Here is a 13,136-nt window from a genome sequence, read left to right as displayed (position 1 = left end):
TTAGGAAACCCCTAGGGGGGGCGGCGCCCCTCCTTCCTTCGGCGCCAGATCCGCGCGAAAGGAGCGCCCCCAGGAGGGGGACCATCTCCCTCCCCTCCTGGCAGCTCCCTAGAGGTCCCGCCTGGAGACTAGAACCTTCCCCCTCACCTGATTTTCCTGCGTGTAGGGTTCCCTATTTCCCTCCCACTCCTATGGGAGCCGGGCTTCAGAGGAGAGGGGGCGCAGGGGAGGGTGGGGGCAGGCTTCTCCAGTGGCCGCCCTGGCTGGCCGCCCAGAAAGGCCCCTGCACAGAGCAGATTTCAGATGCAATCACTGCGCTTTGAGGTGGACAGAGGCCGGGGTCCGGTCCCCAGGGAGGTGCTAGGTCAGGTGTCCCAGAAAGAGAACTGAGGCTTTTCCTCTGTGTGTGTGTGTTGGGGGGGGGATGCTGGACACCCCTGCCACTGAGGAAATCAGCAGGCAAGACAGCCCTAGCCTAAGTTTAGCACTCCCTTGGCCCCCAGAGCCTCCCAATAACCACCCCCACCCTCCCCACCACCCGGTGCCCTGAAACGCCAAGCAGGCCCGGTTTCCCATTCTCTTGAAACTAAGCTGCCCCTGCCAAGAGGTCTTTCCTGCCCCGCCCTGCTTTTTTCTCCTGGCTACAGAGGCTTCCTCTTCACTCCCACCTCTCTGGGGCACAGCCTAACTGAGGAGACCCCCACCCCTCAGTTCTCAGCTTGAGGTTGTTTCAGTATGAGGTAGGCTAGGACCAGCGACTTCCATAGGTCCACCCTTTGTCTTGGGTTGGGGGACACCTGAGGGCTGCCGGATAGGTGGGTGCAGGGTAACCAGGAACACCACCACCACCACCGTCTACCTCTGTCCTGCCCTGCTGTCACCGACCAGACCCAGAATGATGTCTGATCAGCTGCTGAAGTTCTCGGGGCAAAGAGGGAGCAGGACCTGGCAGGGCCCAGGCTCTACCTCACTCCCGCCCTACGCTCATCCTCCTCCCTTCTCTAATTTTCATCTCCATCCCCTTGCCCTGTCTCTCTCCTGCCCTCCTCCCTGGTGACTGGAGTCTCCTCTCCCCCTGGCTGCCCCTCCCTCTAAACTCCATCACACTCTTATTTATTCTGAGATTTATTCTCCATCCTGCCAGCCGTTCCCTCCTGTAAGTTCCTCTCCCGGTTTATTCCCCTTCATTGATCTCTTCCAGCCCTGCTTTGTTTGGCCCTCCTTCAGCCCGAGTCTCTCCTCCCCCTCCTCTCTATTCTTAGCCTCCACTCCTTCTTGCTTTCTGAGACCAGAGGCCAGCCCTTCCAGAGGCTTCTCCTCAATTTCTGTTGTCTCTCCCCTTGGACTTACTTTCTTTGGCCTTTTGCTCCAGCTGCCTCCCTCCCTGCCTTCCCTTCCAGACCCAGCCTGGCCTGCACTGTTCACACAGGGATCAGACCTACCAAACCGTCCACAGGTGGTTCTGGCCTGGGACACTGTTGCTTTCCCATCTGCATACATACAGTAGGTGCTCAATAAATGCTTGTTGGATGAACTCCTCACACATCTTTCCTTTGATTTCTCTCCTCTCTTCTCCCTGTGACTATTAGATCTCCTGCTGCTTTTCCTCTCTCAGGGGCTCCTCTTCTCAGACTCCCACCATTCTCTCCAATTCCTCTTTCCTCCACAAGTCTCTGAGCTCCCACTCTGTGCCAGGCACCATGCGAGGCCCCGGGGAAATAACTGAGGTCTGTGTCAGCCATTACCTTGCACTTGCTGTGGGCCATGGTTTTGCTTTTAAGTTCTCACAACAGGTTCTGGCATGAGCCCCCTTTTGCAAAGGAAGAAACTGGGGTACAGAGTGTTGAAACATGAAGGTCCCACAGTTGGCAAGTGGTGAGATCAGGCTAGTGTGCCCTGGGCCGCCCTCTGTGCTGGGAGAAGGTGAGCAGGGACTTCCGCTGTGACGGGGCAGCAAGAGCCTGGGGGTGGGGGATGACAGAGGAAGCCCTGGGCTGAGAGCAGCTCTAGCCCACTGCAGGCTGGCAGGCTGGCAGGCTGGGCGCTGTGGGGCAAGTCACCCTCGGCTTTGCTGTGCAGCTCCAATGAGCCCATCAGCACAGTAGGGAGCATCTAAGAGGAGCACAGGCCCTGTGTCAGGCCCAGGCCGAGGGTTTCACACGGATGACTTCATTTGATTTTCATAGCAACCAAAACTTAGAAATGTATAGCTGGGGAAACCAAGGCACAGAGAAACTACAAAAGCTGCCCAGGGTCGCACAAGTAGTTTGTGGCAGAGCTGGGGTTCAGATGGAGGCAGGCTGGGGCCGGGGTCTGCCCGGAACTGGCATTATTAACATTGGGGGGGGCAGGAAAATGCTTTGCTGCGGAGGCTGTCCCGCACAGGGTTGGAAGCTTCGTGGCCTCTCTGGCCCCTATCCACTAGACGCCAGTAGTGCACCCCCCTCCTCGCGACAACCAAAAATGTGTCCACGCATTGTCAGATGTCCCCTGGGGGCAAAATCCTTCCCAGCTGAGAGTCACTGCTCTAATCTTAACAGCAGGGCCTGCCCCAGGGCACCTGGAGAGCTGGAACAGGTGTGGGGGGGCGGAGCATGAACCAGGGTGGGGGGAACAGGCTGTGTAAGCTCCAGGCTCTGCCGGTCTCCCTCCCTCTTCTCTCCTTGGCTACACTCACTCACCAGCCTCACTTCTCTGTCCTCACCTCAGCGGTGTCTCTCTCCTTGTCCTTCTCTTTATGTCTGTCTGTTGTCTTCTTACCATGGGCCACTGTCTCCGCTTCCCAACAACCTCCACCCCTGTCTCTGCCTCCTTCTCTCCATCAGCCTTCGTTTCTGGGTCTTTCTGACTTGTTCTGTCTCTCTCTCTCTCTCTCTTTTTTTTTTTTGGTCTCTTTCTACCTGTCCCTCTATTCTTCTCTCTGGCTGTCTTTCCCCTCTCTCTCTCCCCTCTCTCTCCCCTTAGCCCAGTCTCTCTGTGTGTCTTTCTCTATCCCTTTCCTTTGTCTGGTCACCTCTGCCCCTCAGCCTCCTTCTCCCCTCTGCCTGGCCTACTGGGGCTCTGTCTGTCCCCACCCTCCCTCTCCCTCCCCTCCTGCTCTTTCCCACCCTCCCTTCTCCCTTTCTACGTTCTTCTCCCCATCCATCCTTCCTTCCTTCCCTCACCCCTTCTCCCTTCCCTCCTCCTCCCTCCCTCCCTTCCTACCCTCCTTCCCTTCCTTCCTCCCTGCCCTCCCTCCTTTCTTTCCTTCCCTCCCTCCCTCTTTCCTTCCCCTTTTCCCTGCTCTATCCTTCTACTCTGCTCCCTCTATTCTCCTCTCCTCTCCCTCCCTCCTCCTCCTCCCCTTTGTCTGTGGCGGGGCAGCCACGCGCCACCCAGCGCCCGCCGCCTCGCTTAGACACCTCGTCGCGTTCACCGCTCAGCCAGGTTGTCTGGGTTCAAATCCTGTCACCCCACTCACCAGCGGTGTCGTCCTGGGCAAGTGACTTCACCTCTCCACGTCCCAGTGTCCTCCCAGCCGCCTGCATCAACGGGCTGCGTGAAGCCTGCAGGAGCGGATCCATGTAAGACACTTAGAAGAAGTGTTTGTTGTAATTAGTAACAGCAAGTCGGCAAAGTGGGATTATCGGCGCCGAGCTCCAGCTTCTGAAACCTGGGGAAACCCAGGTGTGGAGGGGGAAGTGCCTAGCCAGAGGTCTCAGAACTAGTCGGGGCCAGAACAGGGATTAAAGCCTGGGGTCCCTCTCCCCTCTTCCCCTTTCTCCTCAAGGGGATGGGCGCCGGGATGGAAGACAGTTCCAGGAGTGAAGGACCGAGTGTTTTGTTGGCTGCTGTACCCCGTGGGGTGCTGCCCAGAGTATATGCTCAATAAATACTTGTTGAACGAATGAGGGAGGGAGGGAGGAAGAGAGGGAGGGAAATGACTGGAAAGGTGCCAAAACCGGACCCCTGAAAGGCTGCTCTGTTTGCAGGGGCAGGCAGTGGGGTGAGATGGAGGAAGGAGCCCAGAACCCAAGGAACTTCTGGGCCAGGAGAGCTGTGCACCCAGGACCCAGACTGCAGCACATCCAGGACTTGCAGACACAGCCCCAGGCCCCTGGAGCCCAGTTTCAGACGAGGAGTTATCCCCCTGCCCCTCCAGGCCCAGCCTCCCAACCTGACAGCGCCCCCAACTCGTGACCCTGCTCCAGGGACCTCAGCCTGGGACTGAACCCCTGCCTTCTGCCTCTCCCACCACATTTTACTCCCCTTCTCTCTCTCTCTCTCTGGACCTAGATCCAGAGCCAGGGCAGCCCACTGGGATAGGCACGCCTCCCCTTCTTCTCCCCTCCCGGCAGCCCCAGGAAGTCTCGGCAGCCCTGCAGCCTGGCCTCGCGCTGCAGGTGGCTGTGAGGAGAGGGAAAGAGGGCTCCCCTTAGCTTTCCTGAAAGGCCCTAAAGATGCATCGAGGGTAGAACAGGGCCTGAGCACCTGGACCATCCCTCCTGAACCCCCTTCCGTGGGGTGGGAAGGTGAGACAGCCCCACCACACACAACCCCCCCCCCAACACTTCAAACACTGACTCTCCCTGAATTATTCACAGGCCTCTCCCCAGGGCTGCCGCAGAGCGCCCAGCCCAGGTGCTGAGGAGGAAAGAAAGCAGGAAGGCCCATTAAATTTAAACACCGCTGAGGATTGTCAGATGTGAGGTTCTATTCCTGGCCTGGAGAAGAGCAACCAGCAGGAGGGGAAGGGGGATCAGCGGGGGGACTGTGGGCTGACTGACTGGCGGAGAACCAGTAGGGAAAGGCCCAGGGGCTGGAGAACCTGAGCCATCTCTCGCCTGCCGGCCCTCATCCTTGAGGAAGCAGACCTTGGCATAACAGCTCACTCACCTGGTTCCGATAAGACAAGGGGACCCATCTAAAGACAGCTTCTCTGCAGTGGCCTGAAAGCCCCCCATGGCCTCTTTGGCATGAGGGACAGAGCATTCTTCTCCAGCTTCCTCTCTTGCTCCCTCCTTTTTGCATCTTACATCCCTATAATGTCGGGTGCTTCTACTTTTCTTATCACCCTCGGAGCTGTTAAAATGTCCTTCCTGCCCCTTGGATATCTTTCTTCCTTTGTCTTGCTGGAAAACTCCTATTTATCCTTCAAAACCCAGCTTAGGCATCACCCCACCAGATGGCATAGGCTCTCTCTCTCTGCACTCCGTTGGACCTGGAGTTGCTTACTTCTTCCTGCCCCACGTGGATGATGGAGTCCTGGGCTATCAGGCCTGATGGGGGCCATCATGGATCATGACCCCGTAAGAAGCAGCGGAGAGGGAGCTGGTTACCCTGCGAAGTCTGAGATCTCTTCCCAGTCCTGGCTCTGGCCCCAACTCTCTCTGTGTTTTTGGGCAAGTCCTCGGCCCTCTCTTGGCCTTGGTTTTCCACCCGTAAAAGAAAGAAGGAGTGGCAGGGGATAATTTCACGATGACTGAGGGCCCTTCCAGTTATTAGAATCCAGAACTCTCTGCGGCACACGTACTGTTTCAAACCATTTCTTGCTCTTCCCCCATAGGGATGCTGTCTGGCCAGCTTCCTTATTGATACCTGAAACTCTGATGGGCTGGAGCTGGCTTGTGCTGCTCAAAAGAGCCAACTGTTTGGTTTTTCAGGAATTTTGCAAGCCAGTTTTGCAAGCCCTTGAAATTGGCCATGTCCAGAGTATTTACACCATGAAAATTGGCAAACCCTACAAATCAGGGGCTCCCGGCCTGTCTTCGGCCAGAGCCAGCTTACCTCTGCGGAGAAAGCAGCCTTCCCGCCTCCAGGTTTTGACCCCTTTCATTTCCCCTATTAGAGAGGCCCCGCCCTGCCCCTGACTATTGGTTATTTCCCACCCCGGGTTCAGGTTCCACCTCCCGCGTCCTGCGCTCAGAGTGAGGGCTTCTTGCTTTACTTTGTGTCTTCTCCATCTCACCTCCGTCCTCCCTGAATGCTCTTTTCTTTTTTCTTTTTTAAAAAAGTTTTTATTTAAATCATCTCTACACCCAACATGGGGCTCGAACTCATGACCCTGAGATCAGAAGTCACTCTGGACTGAGCCTGCCGGGCACCCCTCTGAATGCTTAGTTTCAGTGGCAACACCCTTTGGGGAAGAAGAACACACACTTTGGGGCAGGTGGTTGTGAGTGGAAGCCCGGGCCCTGCCCTGTGCACATGTGGTTGTCTTCTTGTCAAAGGAGTTTCCACTCGGGCTCCTCCTTGTTGGGGACTTCCCTGACCGCTCAGTAAAGTGGCACCCCCACCATCATTCCCTAGCTTTTCATCTTGGTTTATCTTCTTGGTTCTTGTCCCTTCCATCTAGCTTGTAAGGTTGGTGAATGCAGGGAGCTCATCTGACCTGGGCACTGGACATCTTCACCTAGAGCGGCACCCGACACACAGTAGGTACTCAATCCTTCCATCGAATAAATGACTGAGTGACCTTGGACAAGTCATGGTGCTTCTGTGAGTTTCTCCAACACCCCCTGCCCCCCAGGAGAGTTATTGTGAGGCGTATATTCCTGGCCTGAGCTGCCTTTGAGAAGAGCCTAATCCCCGCTCCACCACTAACCCATTGGGTCATCTTGGGCAAGTCACCCCCCACCCCCATCTTGGTTTTGCCTGCCTTTCGGGGTCCGGCAAGACAGCAAGCTGATACGCTGCCTTGAGATATCATGTCAATTTTTGGGCCCCATCTGCCCCCTCCCATCCCACTCCCACCTCATTTATTCAACAAATATATATTGAGCATTTGCTCTGAGTCTGTGTGCCACGCAGAGGCTATAGCCGTGAAGGGGGGGACCCTCATCCTCATGGACTTCCATGTGGGTTGGGACGACAATCAACAAGTCAAATTAGTAAAATACATAGTATGTCAGAGGGTGATTGTGCCAAGGAGAGTTTTAAGCAGGAGAGGGTCACAGGAAGTGTTGAAGAGGGGTTCCCCTTTTAGGAAGGGGCTTCAGGAAAAGATCTCACTGCTAGGTGAGGTATATGAATAAAGACACAAAGGAGGCCGCTGGTCAGGGAAAGAGCCTTCTGGGCAGAGGGAGTCGCAAGAGCCAGGAGCAGGGGAAGGCCTGGGAGAACCAGGGAACCTGGGGGTCTGAAGCCTAGTGGGGGGGGGCAGTGAGGGAGGACAGAAGGGAGCCATGGCTGCTTCTCTGCCTCCCTCCCTCACAGAGAAGACAGTCCCAAAGTTTGTGACGTGGGAGTTTCAAGAGGAGGGTGGGGGGGATCGTCTGCCTTCCTGCCTGCCCACCAGGGCCTCTCCCCAGCAAGCAGGGAGCCCAGCCATGAGGCCGCAGCTTTTGGACCCGTCATTTATCTCCTGGTGCCGTGAGTTTCCTGGAGCCGGGCCCTTCCTCCCCGTTCAGCCCGCTCCCCTGAGTGGCAGAGACAGGTGTGAGGAATTAGCTGTGGGGACTAATGCCGTGACAGGAACCGGCACAAAAGAAGAGGACAGAGTGTAATGTTTATTACGTTTGAAGCAAAGCAAACACGCGGCCTATTTATGTATCTATAGAGAATTAATTGGCGAGCGGCAGCAAGAAGCAGATTATAAATTAGAATCATTTTCGCCAACTGAAACCCATTCATCTTGCTCCAGAATGGGCCTGTCACCTCCTCCTGACTAATTCTTTTTAAATTCCTTGCTTTTCTCACCGGCCCCCTGCAGCTCTCACCTTGAGACCTGTGCCCCATGAGCTGGTACCCACCTCAGGGAAAGGCCGTGTTCAAGCCCTGTGCTTTTTGGGCACCCATTGTCCCCCCACCCCAGGGCCTGAGGCCCCAGGGCCCTGTCCTGTGCTGTTACCCCTTCTCTCCTGCAGCACCTCTCCTGCTCTGGATGGGCCCCAAGAATCTGGCTGGAGGGGAGCCCCAGCCCAGGCCCAGCAGGTGGAAGGGGGCAGCCTGAAGCTGCCACCCTGGGGACCCTGGAGTGCTGGCCCTGCTGCCTGCTTTTGATTCTGGGCTCAGAGCACACAGCCTCCACAGGAATCAAAGGGAAGCCATGCTGCTGGGTCCCCGGTGGGCCTGGCTCCGGCTTCATTCACCTGGAGCCCGTGGAGATAAAAGACCAGGGCAGGTGCCAGCAGCTTCCAGGTCTGAGAGCGCTGCCATGCCCACCCTGGGCTGTGGCCCAATTAACCCTTCGCTTCCTTCGCCTTTGAGCTGGGGACTGTGTCGGGGAGGTCGATGTCCAGGCCGTGGCAGGGAAGACAAAACAGCCAGCCTGTGAGTTCCCCGGCCTGGGACAAGGTAGCTGAACATCAGGAGTCTAATGATTAAAGGTAGGAGCGTGTCCTGAGCCAGACCTGGGTCTGAATTCAGGAGGCACCTCCCAACGAGAGGTGGCAAGTCAGTGGTCCTCTCCAAGCCTCAGTTTCCTTGACTGTGAAGTGGGGATAATATTCAGCTGGCCTTGTGCAAATATTGCAATCCTCCCATCCCGCTCAGCAAATAGCTGTGGGACACCTCCCTTCCCCGTGATCCAAAAATCAAAGGTCAAGTCCCCTGGGGCCCTTGAGGACCTGCTTCTGTATGAATGGTGAATGTTCTGATAGCTCCCCAGGTGCTGTACTGGGTATTCAATATGTCACATATCTGCCCTGCCTGCATCCCATAGATGTCACGGAGATGAAATAAGATGATAGCAGTACAGTGCCCGGCATCCAGTAGGTGCCCAATAAATGTCAGTTGCCACTATTAATCCGGACTGGGGCTCTAAGCCTGGAATGCCACTCTTCCTTCCTTGCTCCTCTCTACCTTTCAAAAACAAACTATGGATAACTTCTAGCCTCCACGAGGAGCCCCCCACCCCTGCCCCAAGTGCTAGCCTCAGAGACTCACGGGACGTGGAGCCCCGGCAGCTGGCCCGAGCATGGACCCTCCTGGGCAAGAAGAAAGTTTACTTTTGGGAATGTTGAGTTTCGGAGACAGCACTGGGGCTCCTTGAGGGCTGAATCCCAGCTATCCTGACCTCTGTGCCCCCCTCGACCCCAAATCTACTGAAGCCAGGGGGTCTCTAAGGCCCCACCATTGAGCTGAGGGACAGACTTGGGCCCAGTCACTGGAAGGCCCCAGCCCCACGTGTGATGTGCAGGCATTCAGACGGGCCCTTGATCTTCTTGTCAAGGGCCTACCAACAAGTCTGAGATGTGGAAAAAAAAAAGAAAAGAAAAAAATTAGCTCCAAAATACAAACAGAAAACCGCAAAATCGAAATTAATGAGTGTTTAATTAAATGTCTACAAAACCTAGCCATGTGCCAACTAGTCAAGTGCAGCTCAGCTCGCCTCGCCCATACTCATGCATCAAAGATGGGCGAGGTGCAGTTTGGTGCCTTCTCCCGCACGCGGTGTGGCATGGAGCAGAGACCCCTCAAAGCAGGAGTGCGTAGGAGCCTGTCTCCATCTTCAAGTGCTCTTGGGTCCCAGCTCTGCCCCCCACTCACTGTGACTGACCTTCGGCAAGTCACTCCCACTCTCTGGCCTCAGCTTCTTCATCTGTCAATTGGGCATAACCACTCGTAGCTCTCAGGGTGGCCGTGAGGATTCTGTAAGCCTATTTTCAGGGCAGCATGGCAAGCCCTGAACTTATGGGAATCCAGTAAGGGGAGGGGGCTTGCCAGAGACTGGCTGGAGAGGACTTGAACTTCAACCTCTGGGCCCTTCTCTGGCTCTTTCCCTGCACAGGGTTATGGATAAGAATGATATCCAGGGGCGCCTGGCTGGCTCAGTCGGTAGAGCACGTGACTCTTGATCTTGAAGTTGTAAGTTCAAGCCCCCCGTTGGGCGTAGAGATTACTTAAAAATAAGATCTTTAAAAAAAGAATAATATTCAAAATATGTACCAGTTGGGAGTGGACATCTGGAACTGGAGCAGGTAAAACCCATGACTTGCTGGATCCTAGGAAAAGCCGGGAACCCCAGGAGGAGCTGGGGGGCTAAAGAGTTGGGCTGAGACTTTGGGAGACTCAGAAGACAGGGCAGCAGCTCTTTACCCACCACAGTGGATGGGTGTCAACATTTTAACGCCTGGAACAGCCCCGTTGATGCGTGATGGCTCTCTATGGCCTGTCATCTCCCAAGATGGGCTGGGACATCCTTGTGAGTGACCTGATGTGGGATTCAGAGATCACTATTTATACAGTGACCCTAGACCCCAGGGATTCAGTGTAAATCCCAGGAACTCCTTGGCATGTCCACGAGGGTCAAGTCTGGGGGTTGCTCATCCCAAAGTTGTCTGTGGTCGGGCGAGTTGGAGGCAGTCCTGGTACCCTCCCTGGCAGAGTGGGCAAGGAGATGTGGGGACACATCTGTGAGGTCTGGACAGCTGTTAGTACCATGGACACGGACACGGCACCAGACATGGATGGGTCTTTAAAACACGAAATGAAAAGAGTAAGAAATGAATAGGAATCTATAGTGTAATAGCATTTCTGTGAACTCAAAGTGCATTCAGATGGTGATTACGTGAATCTATATATACGTGCTGAAATTTATAGAGCTGAACGCCAAAAAAAAGGTCAATGTTACTATATGATCAATAAAAAAAGATAAAATAAAATAAGGACAAGAGACTCTTGCAGACCACTCACAGTCTAGAATGGGAAGACTACACTTTAAAAAATGCATCAATGAAGAACTGTCCTCATTTGCAAAATCACATGCACACAAAAAGATCTCTTGTTACCTTGGCCCTCCAGGAGCTCCCAGGCTAATGCAGCAGGCAGACCGAAAAACAAAACAAAACAAAACGAAAGCCTGAAACAAACAAACAAGCAAAACACCTCACTCCAGTATCATCAGAGTTGTGCAAATATACAAAGTACTCTGGGACCACAGAGGAGGGAACGATGTATTTGGCCTACGGGAACCCCAGAAAACTGCCCCTGAGAAAGAGGACACGTAGCTTGAATCTTCAAGCTGTGTCAGAGGGGTTCATGGTGTCCTGGGATCTCCCCATCAGAAGAGTAAGCACTGCTTTACCCAAGGGAGTGAAGCTGGGATGGGGAGATTTGAGGTCTAGTTGGCCAGCGGGCCCCTCAGGCTTGGGTCCTTCTGACTTGATCAGCTCCTGGCGGCTGGGCCCCCTACAGCCGGAGCTGGGGTTGAATCAGCAGGCCATGCCTCTAGCTCAAGGGCCAGCGCCCCTATGCCTGGGAGGAAGCCAGCGGGGGGGCTCCTGTCCTCTGGGAGCCTGCTGGGCCCCACCTCTTGGACTCCTGCCTCAGCCCTTTCCTGACCTATCACCCATCTCCCCAGTCTGTGTTCAACCCTTAGTGGTAGTGGGAGGGAGCTTCCTAGGGCAGGTCCTCTGTTCTGCTGCTCTGCTTCCGTGGCTCCCCATAACCTCCAGCCCCCCCGTCTCCCCAGCTTGGTCTCTCCCAGTCTCCCACCTACAGCTAACCCTCAAACATCACTAGACCACTTGAGTCCTGCCCTTTCTTACCTCTGTGCTTTGCTCACGATGCCCTATCTTTTGGAATTCCTTTCTACCTCCTACTTGCCCCCAGAACTAACTCCTACACAGTCCCCAAGGCTCTCTCAGAGCCCACCTCCTCCAGGAAGCCGTTGCTGGTTGCCCAAGACTGCATGACATGCTTTGTCTGTGCTCGCGTGGCCCACCAACGTACCCAATTCTAGCACGGCTCACGCGGAATTAAAGCTGCCCTTCCACTTCTCTGTTCAAGGTTTTGTGGTTAAAACAGGTGGGCTTTGGAGCCAGCCTCCCTGACTCTACAGCCTGGTTCTGCCCTATCGTGACTATGGACATACTGCTTGACCTTTCTCTGCCTCAGATTTCTCATCTGTAAAATGGGGATAAAGAAGAGTCCTTACCAAAAAATTTAAAAATTTAAAAAACCAACTTTATACTGAGAAAGTACCTACCTCATGGGGCTGTTAGGGGGAATCAATGAATGTGGGTATGTCGTTAGCTCCATGCCATGGCACCTGGCATAGTAACAAATGTTGGCTGTCATTCATCTCACACCAAGCTGCGATCTTCTGGAGATCAGGGCCGAGTTTGCTGTGCCATTGGGTGCCCAGCACCTCCCCAGGGTCTGCCTGTCGAGTGGCCATCTGCCGCAGACCCAGATGCTGGGGTGCAAAGAGATACCACATGGGTGCCCGTCATCAGCCCCTTCTGATGCCCTGGGGCTCAGAATTGACTCTTAGGTTGGAGTTGATCCATGCTTTTGACTTGGAACCCTGAAGGGACTACACTGGTGGTCGAGGGGCCATCACTGGCCAGATCTCTTTCCCTGCCTCCTGGCTTGATCCCAGCGCCCCACCCCCCCAGCTGTCACCTCTGAATAATGTAGCTGAAGAGGCAGAGGATGGGGTGCTGTCCCTGGCCAGACCACCCTCACAGTCCAGCACACTGAGCCTTCTTGGTTCCATACCCCACTCCCAGCAACTCCCGGTTCCCCAGAATAGCTACAGCTTCTCCCGTGGCTGCCCCACGTAGGCTTTCCTGCCTGGGTGGTCCTCAGCCTTGGTAACAAAGAAGTTTTTCTTGGCAGCGTTACTAATTAGCAGTGAAAGGCGATTAGTGTCATTAACAGACTCAAAACATTTGTATTTCGAGCTCCTTGCTGGCTGCAGGGGTGCCCAGGACAGAGGTGGGGGTGGGAGGCTTGGAGAGATCAAGCTTGAGAGGAAGCTGGCAGGAGAGGCCATGAGAGAGGGAGGGAGGGAGGGAAGGTGTTGGCAAGAAAAAACGAAATTTAAAGTGGATGAATTATTTACTGCAGGAAACAATCCCGGACTCACTTACTCTCACTCGGAACATCCCCAACTGTAATCCGTGGCATTTTTCACATCTCCCTAGTGTGCTGAGTGATTTTCTTTACGGCTGGATACCAGAGGCCAGGGTAATCTTGTAAGAGATTGGCTTAGTATTGACCATGTGCGTCTCCCCGGGCTCCAGCCTCCCACCCACCCTTGATGCTGGCAGCCCCAGTTTGGATCAGATCCCAAGGCTGGCTGGCCCCAGGTGGGAGCTGACAAAGTGGCCAGCTCCCTGGTGAGCCCTTGGAGCCACCAGGGCGGGCCCCTTGCCCAAGAAGGGGCCGAATGCCATTTTTGGTCTCGCCCCAGGAGGGTCCTAGATGAG

Source organism: Ailuropoda melanoleuca, chromosome 13 (genome assembly GCF_002007445.2).
Source record: "Ailuropoda melanoleuca isolate Jingjing chromosome 13, ASM200744v2, whole genome shotgun sequence".
Lineage (NCBI taxonomy): Eukaryota > Metazoa > Chordata > Mammalia > Carnivora > Ursidae > Ailuropoda > Ailuropoda melanoleuca.
This window is presented reverse-complemented; position numbering follows the sequence as displayed.